Source organism: Vipera berus (genome assembly GCF_964194415.1).
Source record: "Vipera berus genome assembly, chromosome: 7".
Classification (NCBI taxonomy): Eukaryota; Metazoa; Chordata; class Lepidosauria; order Squamata; family Viperidae; genus Vipera; species Vipera berus.
The window spans coordinates 13597251-13612062 of record NC_138209.1 but is presented as its reverse complement, the minus strand read 5'-3'; positions in this window follow the sequence as shown (position 1 = coordinate 13612062).

The following is a 14812-nucleotide window of genomic DNA, read 5'->3' as shown; positions in this document are numbered from 1 at the left end:
TGGAAACTCAAGAACTCAGTTGAAGGGACTCCAATACTGCACTTATTCTTTTTAACCTTGAGGCCTGCTTTGCGCAGCCTTTGAAGGATGGCTCGGAGCCTCCTTGCAAGCACCTCAGTGGATTCACCAGCGATGAGCACGTCATCAAAATAGGGGCAACCCCCCGGAATGCCCTTGAGTTTCCATTCCATAATGCCCTGAAAAATGCCGGGGGCTACACTGACCCCAAATTGCAGGTGCTTTACTTTAAACGCCCCCTTGTGGGTTACAATTGTCTGTGCCATGGCTGTGGCCTCATCAACAGGGAGCTGTTGGTAGGCCTGAGCCAAATCTAATTTTGCAAAAATGGTACCACCTTGCAAAGATGCCAGGATGTTGCTTACTACTGGCACCGGGTATGCATGCTATTTGAGTGCATAATTAATTGTGCATTTGTAATCGGCACAGATCCTGACCTCCCCATTGGCTTTTAGTGGTGTTACGATTGGGTCTCCCATTCACCCCCATCTACTGGCTGCCCTGTTCAACAAGTTTATCTAACTCAGCGTCTATCTTGTGTTTAAGAGCAAATGGCAACCTACGAGGTTTAATCCTGACTGGCACTACAGTAGGATCTAGTTTAAATGTTATTGGCGGGCCCGTGTATGTCCCCAGAGCTGAATCAAACACATCTGTGAATTCCTCGCATACTGTCGCTAGACTCGTGACTTGGGTATGGTTGATTCTGGTTACTTGGATGCCTAGTGCATCAAACCAATCAAGCCCGATCAGGCTCGTTTGCTGACCCCCTACCACGACAACGTCCAGGTGCCCAGAAAACCCCTTAAGTTTAACGGCTAGTGTGGCCTCACCCTTGACTGCGACTCTGGCATTCTGGAACTCAGTTAGTATAATGTCAGAAGGCCTCAGCTTGGTCCATCTCTTACTGCAATTACAGACAAAATTAAATGTCTCTAGTGAAATAATAGATACGGTGGAGCCCGTGTCCAGCTCCATCTTGCAGGGGACCCCTTGCAACTCCACCTGAAGTCTAATCTTTGGCTTAATGGTGAGGCGAGCTCCTGTATGGCAAATGCTTCTGCGGCTGGAACAAAACCCCACACTACACTGTCCCAGGGCCCCGGTACTTCTCCTGGTTGGGATATCCAACTGGCAATTTGATGGCCGGTCCCTCTGGAGACCTCTGCAGACAGACACGATGTGGCCAGTCTTTCCGCAGGCCTGGCACGTGGCTGAGTGTTGGTGGCGGCCGCCACACCCTGGGCACCTAAGAAAGGGATCTGCCTTGTAAGTCACCCCTTGTTGCTTGTCGCTGTGATGCTGTTGGTCATTGTGTCTTTGTAGCTTGTTGGCTTCTGTGTTGTCATCGGGGTCTTCTGTGTGTTCGGCGTCCTCGTGGTGGATGGCTTCTGCGAGTTGAGCTGTTTTGGCAGGCCGCATGGCTCGTATGGCCCCGCTGGCGGCTTCGTCCACCATGATTTCTTTCAGCGCATCTGGGAATGACAGAGTCTCTTTAGTGAAGACTTTTGGCTGTAACTCTCAATTCTGGAGACTGCAGACAAGCCGGTCTCATAGCCTCTCCTTGACATCGGAGAACTGGCACAGGTGTGTGGCCTGCCTCAATGCCGCGATGAATTCAGACGCTGTTTCACCTGGCTGCTGAATTCTCTGCTCGAATACATAGCGCCAAGCGATTGCTGACAGCTTGGGTTGAAAGTGGTCTCTGAGCTTCTTCAAGTCTGTGAACGTTACGGACTCCAATGGTGTTGGCGTGTACAGGTTCTCTGCAATGTCGAACATGACTGGGACGCACACACACAGAAGTGTGGTGGTCTTCAGGCCGTCCTCGGCAACTTGATTCGCGCGAAGATAGTTCTTGACCCTGGATAGATACGAGGAGCATCTTTCTGGGTCAGTTATGTCGAATTCTTCCAGCTTTCCGACCTTGGCCATTTCTGCTGGTCTTTGTGGCTGAGGCTCGATGTCTTCACATCCTGCTCCTCCGTTGTGCAGGAACTGGTCCTCTGTGCGCATGGTCGCTAGTGTGGCTGTGCTAGGCTGACCATGGGGGGAATTGCTTTTCATGCCAGGCACTGCTCGGCCTCTCCTCTAGTGACTTTTCAGCTCAGTTGGAGGAGCAGGATCCCACCCTCTTCGCCAGTGTTAGATACTGGGTTCTTGGCTTCAATGACGAGATGAAGCGAGTGAGTTCAGCAAAGATTATTGTTTATTGCTTGCAGGAACTTAACTGAGAAACAGGGCTGCGAATGCAGCAATTTATACCCTGGCCTCTAGGTGGCGGCCAATAGGTTTAAAGTAACCTATTGCCACCCTAGAGGCAGCCAATGGTGGCGCTGGAGACGGGTTGTCTGAGGAGCTGGGAGCCGTTAGCCAGCTTCCCTGCTCAAACAACCTACCAGCAATTAACCCACGTGATGTTCCTTTAACAAGACAAAGCCCAATACATTACAGGCTGATTGGACTGAAATTCGTTGCTTTTCTCTCTTAGATTGGTAGAAATTAACTAAAATTATCTTCCCTTGGTTTAATACTGAAAGGTGGTACAGTACAACAGGTACAGAAACTGAAGTACGATGAGTATAGAAACTCAAGTAGGAAGCCTGCATTTCAAATCTCTTTCGTGTAATGAAAGTTCATGTGTCAAAGTGACAACTTTCCAGCAGGGGGAGCAAGACTGAAATACAAAAGCTAGCAATAGCACTCAGACTTATATACCGCTCCATAGTGTTTTACACAGCACTCTCTGGGTAGTTTACAATGTCAGCATATTGCCCCCAGTAATTTGGGCCCTCATTTTACTGACCTGGGAAGGATGGAAGGCTGAGTCAATCTCAAACCACATCAGGATCGAATAACAGGCTGTGGACAGAGTTAGCCTGCAGTACAGCAATCTAACCACTGTGCCACCAGGGCACTTAAAGCTGATATATAGTTACTAAATTCCATCCTATCATCAGAAAACTGAATAACAAAATTTTCATACCAAAGCTGCTAGAATGACTCTGTCTGTCTATAGTCCTTGACTTTAAACCAGGGCTCTTTTCAAACTTGGCTCTTTTTATGACTTGTGGACTTCAACTCGCAGAATTCTTCAGCCAGCATGTCCACAAGTCATAAAAGGGCCAAGTTTGAAGACCCCTGCTATAAACCATTCATTTAGCAACTGTTTGAAGTTACCACAGTGCTGAAAAAAGTGGTTTATGATTGGTCCTCAAACGTACCACCAGTCCTCACACATCTCCATAGCTTCCCTCTAGTCACATGACACTTGGCAACCAGGATGTATTTATGATAGTTGCAGCATCCTGGGGCCACATGATTGCCATTTGTAGCCTTCCCCTCAGCTATTGACAAGCAAAGTCAACGAGAAGAAGCCAGATATGCTTAATGACTGCTGTAAAAAGAGATTGTAAAGTCAGGTGCTATCATGAGATGATCCTCTTAACAACCAAATCACTGAGTGATGGAGGTTCTCAATTGTGATCGTAAGTTAAGGACTTACCTGTGTTGCTGAACTTCCAAAGAGCAGCACAATTGGACACTTGTGATTAAGCTCCGAAGTTATTTAAAAATCTTTAGAAGGGACCCCCTTGTTCAATTGTTATTTTGAGGTTGGATGGAGAGACATCCAAGTATCTTCTTCATAAATAAGATATGTATTTACAACCCAGAAAATCAAAATAAAGGTTCCTTCCCTGCCAATCAACAAGGAGTAACAGCCAACAACGCATTTTTAAGGGGCACAAAATGGATGTGATGGAACATTCCAACAGGGAAAGAAGGAATTCTTCTTCATCAATGTAACATAAAAATATATGCCTAATTATGAGCGGAAAAGGTTTGCTTATGATACTGCCTTGAAAATTATTTGAAGGGGTACCGTACCCATTAAGGTTACTTCTTAGTGCAGGGGTGTCAAACTCATAATGTCACGTGATGTGTTGTGACTATTGCAACTTTTTGCCATTGCCGGCAATGGGGAGGACGCAGTTTCGCTATGATGCATCTGGCCTGCAGGCTGGCAGTTTGACATCCCTGAGCTAGCCCATACTTGATTACAATTGTTACAGTGTCAGAGTGTACAGTACTTCACTTCACAGAGTGTACAGTATTTTGGAGGGCTGGCAGTTTGACACCCCTGTCTTAGTGTGTCTATTTTGTCTTTTCATAGCCACATGTGATTCTCTGGATTGATTCATACAGCATGACCATAGGACATTCTGTTGAAGTCAATTGAAAAATGCAACTTGAGGGTATATTATTATTTTTAAAAATGACAAAAAGCTGGTATTCTTAAACACTTTATTGGTATGCAACATCACTGAAGTATCATTTGTTAAGAAATCTAGTGTATTGACAGATGTCTAATATTTCATAATAATAGTTTTATTGGTAGAAAAGTAGAATAGGAAAATGTATGTTTTATGTTTAAGATTACTTTGGTATCCTAATATCAAATTAAAAATTAATACTTCCAGTCAAAGAATATAAATACCACAGCAATTTTAATATATTTACAGGTTGATATCATTCACGGTTGGTGGAATAGAAATGCTTCAACTGGACACATATTTGTTTTTTCAAGCAGTCATTTCTCCTGGTTGACTATTTGGTTAGCAATCTATATCCATCCACACACTTGTCAATTTTTTCCCATCCTGGATGATGGGAATCTGCTGGGGATGGAATTTCTAAGATGATGATCATGGCCTTATGGTCTAAACTCCACCTCTTTTGTAATGACATGGGTCAGCTTATACGAAAAAGCCGACAGGTTTTTTTTGAGTCTCCTTCCTTCAACCAATCCCTATTTTATTTTATTTTTAAAAAAGGCATCACGGTAAATATTTATAAGTCTTAATAATGGCTTATAGGCACCCATCATATACATCCCAACCTGGGAGACAGGCCCATTGTACTCAATAGGGAAACTATGTCTGGGATAGCATTGTAAGTTTGACAATCTATAATAAATGGACTCAGTGGTTGGATTCAGACAGTTTGCACCAGTTCGGCAGAACCGGTAGCTAATTTTTTTGTTGCCCAGGCCCAGAATGGACTTCCAGAAGCGGCATCCACACAGAGACACCAGTTGTTCAAATATTTGAATCCCACCACTGGATGGACTGATTATGTGCAGTCAAGTTTGAGTTGACTGTTAGTGACCATAAAATAGACCTTGTCCAGATGTTCTATCCCCAACCTGAACTTTTATGCCAATGGTGCACCCATCATAACTGTAATTGAATCTTCGGTATATGCACCAGTGCTCAGCACCTGGCAAACTTGGCCTGATGTTAAAAAGCTTAGTGCTATGAGACTTGGGTAGTCCTCGGGTAGGAGATTAATTCATTAAGTTTATTAAGTTTATTTGCTGCTGATCTGACCACAAAGATAGATATATATTTATCAGTTATAATTGTTTTTTTTTTTACAAAAAAAACCAAATTTAATCGGTACTTTTGAGCTCCTTGGAATTTTCTTGAGAGGCAGTCATTGATTCTTCCACATGGCTCCGATCGTCACTCAGATTCCTCTCAGCAGACAAGTCAGTTTCAACACTTTCAGATGACCGGTAACTATCAAGCTGGTCATTCTGATAATCTTTGGACTGGCGACTGTCATTCCGGCTATTTTCTTTACTCTCAGAGGATTGGCTGCTATCACTTATATGGGCTTTCTTCCCTGATGGCTGCTTTTTGTTATGCTGGCTGTTCTTTCTCCTCAAAATGTCGTGTCTGTGATGCTGCTTAGCTGCATAGCGTTTGTATGCTCCAGGACTAACTTCAGCAGATTTTTTGCCTGTGTTTGGAACTTTTTTCTTCACAGTAGACAAAAAATGTCCTCGAGCTTCAAGGTGACCATTTTTTGGAATATGAGCAGCATGTGGTATATTGTTATGAGATCCGTGAGATAAAGAAAGGGCATTTTTGTACTCAACAGCTTTTTCACCATGATATTCTACCTTTGTCTTGGAAGATTCTATAGTATTACTCTTCTTGAGTTCTGCAACTATTCCAGTACCTACCTGGAAATTTGTATATTCTTTGTTATCAATGTCTTGAAATATAACACCAAATCTCTTTTGGCTTTTCTTGTTCACCTCAGGATCATTCAGTGAAACTCCATAATTTTTTTGCTTGAACTTGTCATGACTGGCAAGTTCTTTTTGAATAGTTTTGGTGAAACCAACATCTTCTTTAGACTTTTCATTGGTGAAATCAACCTTAAGGGTACTCTTCTTGCTTTGCTCTTGTGCATTAGGATCTGCTCTTCCATTGTCAGAAATTCTTGTAAGGAAAGTAACTTGTCCCTTTAGAGGTGGTTTGGTAACCTGAAACCTACCCACAAGACTGTTAAGCTTTCCATTCAATGTAACTTGATTTTTGTTTGTTTTATCAGGATTAACCTCTTGATTTATTAGCCTTCCTTTGATATCAACTATCCCATAATCTTTCTTATGTTTTCTGGAAGGAATGGCTATTTCCATATGCTTGTTGGACTGCCCCCTAATTACATCTTCGGTTGTTCCATCTTTCTTATGTTCCTTGTTAACATTAGTTTCTTGCACATGGCTGTTACTAATGATATTGATGTCCACTTCAAGCTGGTCACGGGGCTTGCTAATTTTAGATGTATTCATTGGCCTAGTCAATTTACTAACGATCAGAGTGTATTCATCTCCCTCTTTCTTGTACACTGTTGCATTGCTAATGCTTTTTTCATTAGGTACTTTAATTCCACTAGACTTTGAAATACTAGTGTAATTGTTTCCAGTTCTTATAGGTTCAATTTTCTCCGGGAGCTCGGTAGAAAGATTGCTTCGTACGTAAAGACGGCTAGCTAATTTGAAAGTTTCTCTATCATTTTTGCCCTTGTGTAATAGATCAATGGAACTGTCCTTCGTTTTCTTAGGCAAGAAAATCTCTGCTTCCGGAGAGATTCTGACATCATTTTCTTTTACTCCAATTTTGACATCGCTATGTTTTATTGACTTGTTATTATTGGCTATCTCAGAATGAATATCTTTCTCTTTCACCATGACTTCGTAGTTTTTATCTTCCTCATGGTCCTTATTACCCATAGTGTCAGCATGATGGAAGTCAACTTGATCGGGGAAATGATGCCCACTTCCTTCTGTTTCGCCAGTAATATATCCAGTAGAAAATTCATTACTTCTTTTATCTTCAAAAAATTCGGCAGGATGCTGGTCCAAATCCCAGTTTCTAATGTTCCCATGTTGTCCAATCAAATTCTGATTATTTTCAGGAGTTCTTTTCAAGCTGTCTTTTCCCATTTCAGTTAATTTCTTTTGTTCATCATTTGTCGCAGTTTCAGTAAGACTGTCAATCACACCTCTGGATTCCAGAATAGGATTGGAAATATGCACATTGTCTTCCTTCTAAATTGCATTTCCCCCAAAAAAGTAAAAAACAACAACAATCTGGTTATTTTGGCAAGAGCATGTCATTATTTGGCTGAATGTTAACAGTGAACAAAGACGTTATTAATCATTGAGGCTAAGATGAAGTATAAGGAACAGAGTGCTGAAATTACTACTTCTAGTTATTTCCAGGGAAATAGTTCAACCTGGATATAAATGAATGAATGAATGAATGAATGAATGAATGAATGAATGAATGAATACTCTAAATGGCAATACCTTTGCTAGGGTGTGGTGTTTCTGTCTTTCCTTCCTTTTTCCTTCCAAATACTATAAAACTAACAATTGTTTTGATCCAGAATCTAACTCTAGAACCCTTCAGTCCATTGCACAAAACCAAAAAGCTGTTCAAACTTTTGAGGGCTACTGCATTGTGAATTAAAAGCTACTCATTTCAATTTCTCATGCTTCTAATTTCTCCTCTAGCTTGCTAATTGCCTGTGTACAGAAGAATGTGTACAGAGAAAATGTTGGTTTAGGCATGTGAATCTCTGGCCTGCAGGCTAAATGTGGATTTGGACAAAGACCCATTCAGTCTGCCAAAAGCTGATCAGCTGCTTTCCTGCTCTACCTAAACCAGAAAATCAGGAACTTGATCACAAATTATAATGGTATGTGAAAATCACTTTGGGAGACCTAGCAAAGAGATGCTGCCTGGTGAATGGTCAGATAAGTGCGAGCATAACTCCCAGGTGCACAGTGGGCAGAACGAGACTCTCAGGAGACCCTCCCTAAGTTCTCAGACTGTAAAGATGCTGGTGAGGAATTGTAACAAAATAACAGAGTTTGATGGGACCTTGGAGGTCTTCTAGACCAGCCCCCTGCTCAGGCAGGAAACCCTATACCATTTCAGACAAATGGTTGTCTTCTTAAAAACTTCCAGTGTTGGAGAATTCACAACCTCTGGAGGCAGGTTGTTCCACTGGTTAATTGTTCTAACTGTCAGGAAGTTTCTCCTTATTTCTAGGTTGCTTCTGTCCTTGACTAGTTTCCATCCGTTGCTTCTTGTCCTGCTTTCAGGTGCTTTGGAGAATAGCTTGACTCCCTCTTCTTTGTGGCAGCCCCTGAGATATTGGAACACTGCTATCATGTCACCCCTCACCCTTCTCTTTGTTAAACTATACATACCCAATTCCAGCAACCGTTTTTATATGATTTAGCCTTCAGTCCCCTGATCATCCTTGTTGCTCTTCTCTGTACTCTTTCTAGAGTCTCAACATCTTTTTTACATCATGGTGACCAAAACTGGATGTGTGGCCTTACCAAGGCATTGTAAAGTGGTATTAACACTTCACATGATCTTGATTCTATCCTTCTGTTAATGCAGCCTAGCATTGTGTTGGCTTTTTTTGGCAGCTGCAGCACACTGCTGGCTCATATTTGTACTTTCAGACTTGCACGATTCTGCTAATGAAGCTTTGCAGTAAAGTAGAATGATACGTCACCTAGTTATGTTTCCTGCCTGATCTATCTGGGAAGGCTGACATCAGACTGAAAATTCCCTTTGCCCAGTTCACCCTGTCTCCCAGGGCCATTCCCACACAACATTATAGCAATGGATAATAGCTTCTTTCCACTCCTGACTCCAAAGTTCCCAAGAGACTTTTTAAAAATCCTGAATGCAACACGAGGATGTGATAGCAGTGGGAAGCACCGCTGGGAAGTAAAAGCATTACCTACCCTTATTAAATTAGATAAGCCTTTTTTAAAAAAAATATCATCTCTCTGCTGGGGTCAGCTTTTAAAATATTTTCCCTGCAAGATTTTAAACTTTAGAAGAAACTATTGTACCTTGCCAGTCAAGCCTGCTACAGGTGAATATATTTTACAGGTAGCAAATGTAGCAGCTACTGTACATAGAAATTCTTGAATGAAATTATACAGCCTTGGCATAAGCGTAATGATAAAGATGGAGACATAGAAAAAGTGTACAAATAAAAATATTATATTACCTTAATCTGTGTTTGATTGTTTGGCTTTGAGGAGGAATACATATAATTGAATATGTAAAACCCATGCTTGGAATGACGACTTTTGACTGTTATCTGGGGACAAGAGAAATCAAGCATTAGAAGCATTTTTTTTTTACCTTTTAAGTAAAGAAGAGATCAACCGTGTAATGCCGAACAATACTTTGGACTAGAAAGCATCAAGTCACTTTTCCTTGCCTGGATTTCTATTTATTTCAGCTTTGGGAAGGAGAAAAATAAATCAGAAATCAAAGATATCAATTGTATTATTGTCAGTACTGATCACAGATAAGCACATTCAAGTTTCAACACAAAGATAGTAGTTTTTACTATTTGTTTATGAATTTAACTTTTCTCTGATTTTTCTGGAAATTATTAGAACCACTAGAGGGCATACTGTACGTCATCTTTTTTTCCTTCCCAGCCTTGGTTTTGTTGTTTTAGAAATTTGTAAAATAGTGGAAGCACCAAAATATTTTTGTTTAAATGCTTAAATTTCAGGAGTTTATCAAATCTGATAAGATTTTAGTGAACTGGATTAAGATAATCTCAGATTTTAGGAAAGAACACAAAGTAAACATTACAGGTGGCCCCTGACCTATGGCCACAAATGAGCCCAAAATTTCTGTTGTTAAGTGAGACCTTTGTTAAGTGACGTTTGCTCCATTTTATGACATTTCTTGCCACAGTTGTTAAGTGAATCACTGCAGTTGATAAGTTAGTAACCTGGTTGTTAAGTGAATCTGGCTTCCCCATTGATTTTGCTTGTCAGAAGTTTGCAAAAGCTGATCACATGACTCTGGGATACTGTGACTGTCATAAATGTGAGCCAGTTGCCAAGCATCTGAATTTTGATCACATGATCATGGGGATGCTGCAAAGGTCATAACTGTGGAAAACAGCCATAAGTCACTTTTTTCATTGCCGCTGTAACCTTGAATAGTCACTAAAGGAATGATTGTAAGTTGAGGACTACCCGTATTGCTGTTTTTATTATATCCTCATGGTTTCATTAAAATAAATAAATGTTTAAAAATCCAAGAAACTTGCAAATAAACATGCAATGCATTGTTAGAACCACTTGAAATGGTTGAAATAAATCTCGAACTCTTCAACTTTCCAGCTGCCACAGTAGCAAAACTGCTTCTTCATTGGAGAAGACCTGGCATCACTTTCTCCATTGCTGAAAATCTATTTTCATTGAGATAACTCAGAAGAGATACACACATGATTCCATCTTGACGTGGTGGTGCAGTGGTTAGAATGCAACATTGCAAGCTAACTCTGCTCACTGTCAGGAGTTTGATCCTAACCGGCTCAAGGTTGACTCAGCCTTCCATCCTTCTGAGGTCGGTAAAATTTCCAGATTCTTGGGGGCAAATATACTGACTCTGTAAACTGCTTACAGAGGGCTGTAAAGTGTAAGTGCTATTGCTAAGTGCCATTCACATGGAATTCGCTTAAATGCATTGAGTGAATTTGCTTTTAATGAACTGAGATTCAGAAACTGGGACAAAGTGTTGAAATGTATATTTTTCTTTCTCTCTTGTTTGCCTGTACAGACTCGTGCAGTTGTATGGAAGTTACAGCAGACCTCCAAAAGCTACTTTTGACTCTGTCCTGAAGTCACGGCTGCTGCAGCATCCCAGTAGACATTCACCCTTATAACCTACTGCAACGATGCTGCAGTGCCCCCCGTCTCCCACCCCATCCCTCTCTAATGGGTCTCCACAGGCATTAGACCTGTTTTCCATTCCACTAGGCTCCACACCCTCCTCTTCACTTAATTTTCATAGATCTCTGAATCTCTGGGGGAGGGGAAAACCTGCGGGGGGGGGCAATGTGGGGAAAAGGAGGTCCAAGGGCTATGGGGACCCCAAGGGAAAGGAAGGGAATGGGATGTCTGGGATGTCTCAGAGGTAATGGGAGGCATTGGGAAGCTAGTCTCCAAGGGTCTCCCCCCCGATGCGCCCTCTGCTCTGCTTAACAATCCATATGGTCATTTAACCATTGCATCAGGGAGAGCAAGGATTGGAGCTCATTAAGTGAGGCCATGTAACGGCTATCAATCCTTGCTACCATAATGGGCAGCCTTCGTTATGCTTGCATCGAGGACTCTCTTGCATTTCTTCATTACCAAGAAATAGAGGAAACTATAGTCTTGTCACAGTGATTGTTATGGTTACCTGATGTTCCCCAACACATCTCTGCTTTCCCTTCCTGTGATGGGTCTGAAGCTCCTGGAAGAAAATGGCGGAGACCCAGAATGACAAATTGTTCATCCTCAAAGTTAATAACTTCATCTCTAATGCTAAAGCTAAGGTGCACAAATTTTGGAGGGCTGAGATAATATGCTACAAAAGTTGGGTGTGACCAGGAGAAAAAAAATTGGACGGCGTCAGAATAAAAATAGAACTTGATTCAGTTTCAAGGTAAATTAAGGAAACTTCCATCCTATACTTTTAGCATTCCATCAACCCTCACAAAACAATCTGAAGCCCCCTTGCAATCCTCTGAATGTCTATTTCAACTGCTGAACTTAACATGGAGTGAACCTTTCAACCTAATTAATGCTAAAAAGTTAAAGGTAAAGGTTCCCCCGCACATGCATGCTAGTCGTTTCCAACTCTAGGGGCCGGTGCTCATCTCTGTTTCAAAGCCGAAGAGCCAGCTTTTGTCCGAGGACGTCTCCGTGGTCATGTGGCCGGCATGACTAGATGCCAAAGGTGCATGGAACACTGTTACCTTCCCACCGTAGTGGTCCCTATTTTTCTACTTGCATTTTTACGTGCTTTCAAACTGCTAGGTTGGCAGAAGCTGGGACGAGTAACTCTGCTCACTCTGCTACGTGGCACTCGGGATTCGACCCACCAAACTGCCGATCTTCTGATCAACAAGCTCAGCATCCTACCGCTAATCAATTTAGGAGACTGCAAAGAATATTATTTAATTAATGTTTTGCTTCTAGCTATTGACAGTCTTGGAACAAGAAAAATCCTATTATATTAACCTCCCTACCTCCAAAAAAGGAAATGAGAAAAGAAATGGCTTACAAACACACACACACACAAACAAACACACCATCTATACATTTTCATTACATGTATCTGTCTGGTCATCTGCAAATAAACCAAGTCTGCACTTTTATATAAGAACACACATTGCACAGATGCTATCCTTCTTCATTCAAAAGCATCTTGCAAGCTGTGATATTGAAACTATTGAATCTAGCAGCTGGAAGGCAGAATAAGGAAATGGGGAAATGGCCAATTACAAGTTAATCATAGTAATAGTGAAGGTGTTGATTTGGGAATAGGGAGATCTAGGTGTAGTCTACTCTCATTTGTGGAAGCTTATGGGGTGACTCTGGTTCACTTGTCCTCAAAGAGAAAAATAGGTCTGGCATTACATTCAGATAAATTCATGCCAAATAAAAATGCTATAAAGATGCTACTATTGCTGCAACACTGCCAGTTTTTCTTTGGGTTTTCAACTACTACAGAGCTAGAAATAAGTCATTTTTGGCATTCCAAACTAATCAAAATTAAGAGGTTGGTCAGGTCTGAACCCACTTCTGAACTCTTCAAGGCTCCTTTGTAAAGATACCCTACATTTAAGTATTAAATTCTGTTCATATGTCTAGTTTATATGAATTTAATAATTATAATCTCTAGTTACAACCTGGCAGAAAATTTGGAGAGAGAGAGTGGGGGGTGAGAGAGAGAGAGAGAGGGAGAGAGCGCAGGGTAATGTAGTGGCTAAGGTGTTATGGTCTGGATTGGTTCTTTGTCTGAGTGATTTAGGGCTTGTCATTTTTTGCCAACTGTAGACTGGGAACACATCTGTCTACCAACCTGTAGAAGATGACTATGCTGAGCCCAAGGATGAGATCAAACATATTATCAATTTAGAGTCTCTATGCCCCATAAGCGAACTAAGTTCACACACCACCACCACTTGAAGTCCGTTGACTCTTATCTGGCACCAATCTGACTTGAATGTTAGTAGTTCAGATTCTTGCGTATTGATAGCATAAAATAAACTTGTAATACTCTATCCTGTTTTTTTGTATCTGACACAACCTACATTTGACCAGCATGATAGACTAAAGCCCATAACTCTTAATGAAGCGGCCTTCATCTTGTAATGGTTTAATTTTGGCTGAACCACATGTTCTGAAAAAGAGACTCCAAAGGACACATTTGCAAATCTTTTTCTCTCTCTCTCTCTCTCTCTCTTTTTTGGAGAAGGCTTCTCTTTTTTTCTACATGCTGACATAGTTTTCTGGTTAATATTCTTGGTTCAAAGAAGGGATGGAGAATTCCCTACAACCATCATCATCTGATGGTATTTCCCTCACGTATCCTCATTATTGCACAAATATTATTTCAGTCTTGTATCAGCCTTGATGTCCTTCAGATATATTACATTACAGTTGGACCATTGACCTCTTTTAATCAGTGGACACTTACAATGGAAGTTATCATAGATGTACACAGAAATCTTTGCTCATATACCTAACAGAGTTTGCAGGATAAATGTAAAGAAGTCTATTGGTCTATTGTCTATAAACCAGACAAATTCTTCACAAGTATGCGTAGCACTGCAGCTTAAAATTCCATATACTTACTGACTGAGTCCAAGCGAGGCTACAGAAGCAAAGATACAGCAGGACAGCCTTCATGTTAAGAAATCTCTAGGGATAAAGAAAAATAAAAAAAATACTGTTTACCGTTTCGTGTTAGCTAGCTAGATCCAGGGTGTTTTCATTTTTCTATTTAAGCATCACTAGCATGCAATTTCTTCTTTGGTTAAACTAATTCAACAAGGCAAGTGAATCCACATATAAACAGAATTAGTTTGCAAGCTAAGGAGTCCAATTCCACATGTATTCATTGACTTCTTGCATTTTCAAGAGACTTTTTCTGCATTTACAGGTCCTTCCAACTTTTAACCTGTGCATGGTAAGATAAGTGAAGAAGCCATGGCTATCTAAAAAGCATCTGATATTTTCCATCACTAAGTGGGGATTTGACACATACATTACTGTCTCCAATTATCGGGTTCACAACAGCATATTAAATCATAATTCTTCATATAACTGTTTCACATCACAAAGATTGCTGTAAATTAGATGTTTGAACTACAGTTTGTTTTATGTCGGATACCATTTTACATGTGCTCCATGGGTTGGATTCAGATGATCAGGGCAATTGTATGCATTGGCTACCTAGGTAGGCACGCACAAAATTGCTTAAGCTATATAATTCATCAATATTTGACAGAAATATTTGTCTATTTTGGGACCAAGCAGTCTGATATCCTCCAAAACCCACTGAATTTCAATATTCTTCTATGTAAGCCAGTATAGCTAATA